Here is a 1682-nt window from a genome sequence, read left to right on the forward strand (position 1 = left end):
AGCATGCCCGCGAGGAACAGTTATTCGATCGGAGGCTTTATGAAATGGAATTGTGCACACGATTAACTATTTGACTTCCTTCCTGTGATAATGCTGGAACATTGACTCTCATATTCTCGGGGACATTTAATGAAGGTATTCTCGGTTCTGCAGATGAGGAACGCATACCTTATTTTGGCTTCGGAAAAATCAGTTTCTCTGCTTATTATAAGTCTGCGCTATCCGCGAGCCAGGTAGGATTCGAACCTACAATCGCCTGATCCGTAGTCAGGCGCGTTATCCATTGCGCCATTGGCCCAATGCCTACAGCGAGCTTTAAGAGCCGTGATGTTAACACGTACATGGTTAATAGCAGTCATGTTTACCAGTTGAACAAGCGAAAAAGATAATCATTGTCACTGCTTCAGTCAAATCTTCTTCACCTTTCAAAGCAGCGAATTTTCCAAAAAAACACATATGTTCTCATGAAGCTTCCATTCACACTCTGTCTGCTCAGTCAGTCAATGCTGACCTGATGAATTTCGAATCTACTTCTTCAGCATAACTGACGTGAACGTGAGCCTAATTACCACACTGTATCTACCAGTTAACTTTCAGAGATTGCGATTACAGTAATGACCTTTGCGAGTATGCAGGAAAGTGAATACTGTGAACCGGGCAAAAAAATCCCTTCATGGAAATTAATCCAGTGCAAAGTCAACCATATAAGGACGGGCAGATGACGTAAAAAATTCCTCTGCTTCTCTCTGCACAGATGTTTCTCCAAGAATTGACTCTTTGAAGAATTCTTCTTTGTAATTTAGATTTTCCCAGTTGCAGATATTCCCTCAGTCCACAAACCAGTATCCTGCTGAAAACTACTTCACTCAAGATTAAAATAGGTGACTATCTTTTCGCCCATCTGTTGTCCCAATGTTCCCTGTTCCATGTCAATACAAGTTCTTGCAGGTGAAATTGGAGCTCCCAGCCTGATGTCCCACTGCTTCTCGATGCGTGGGAATTGAAGCCGCTGTCGTTAAGGCGGGAGCTTTTATCCTCGATACTTCACGTGTCTTTGTATCATCAGAGAATGTCATTCCGCTGACCAATTGAATTTTCGCAGCCACATGCTCGCGCTCATTTCCAATTCGTATTGGGTGCAGTGTCACTCAAATTCTCTGATTCCACGCCCTTCAACTGTGATTATATGATATGCCATGACATGATCACATCAATGAGTGAGGAAATTGGTGAAGTAACTGATGTTAAAATACAGTGTTATTGAGAAATACATTTCAGCAATACCCTGCAGTATCCCATGACCCTTTGAAGTTTTGTAGATATCTCGCAAACGTGATCTCCTACAACCTAAGTGTTGCAATCTCTACAGACTCTCGGGACATAGAAGCTAAAGATTCAACCGAATCTGAGTTCCCACATCTCAGTCACTGTTTAACAAGTATTCCTTTGTGCGAGTGGTTCTGTTCCTGGCATAATCTCTGCCACGATCCTTATTGCTTTTGGCATCGTGCTTTTCCATGTGGCGCCAGGATCATGAAATGGTTCTTCCTTGGCATTGTCAACACAGCAAGTTCTACTCAAATCACTGTTCTGTTCCTGGCATAATCTCTGCCACGATCCTTATTGCTTTTGGCATCGTGCTTTTCCATGTGGCGCCAGGATCATGAAATGCTTCTTCCTTG

At 42.9% G+C, this 1682-nt stretch overlaps 1 non-coding gene across 1 annotated transcript; it reads right to left on the reverse strand.

Annotated features, from left to right (window-relative positions):
* Positions 1-225: 225 nt before the first annotated feature.
* On the reverse strand, positions 226-298 carry trnar-acg (transfer RNA arginine (anticodon ACG)). The gene has a single exon. It is a non-coding gene; the product is annotated as a tRNA-Arg (tRNA).
* Positions 299-1682: the final 1384 nt, after the last annotated feature.

The sequence above is a fragment of the Chiloscyllium plagiosum genome, unplaced genomic scaffold (assembly GCF_037043375.1).
Source record: "Chiloscyllium plagiosum isolate Xiang-an unplaced genomic scaffold, Cpla_swu_hap1 HiC_scaffold_13, whole genome shotgun sequence".
Lineage (NCBI taxonomy): Eukaryota > Metazoa > Chordata > Chondrichthyes > Orectolobiformes > Hemiscylliidae > Chiloscyllium > Chiloscyllium plagiosum.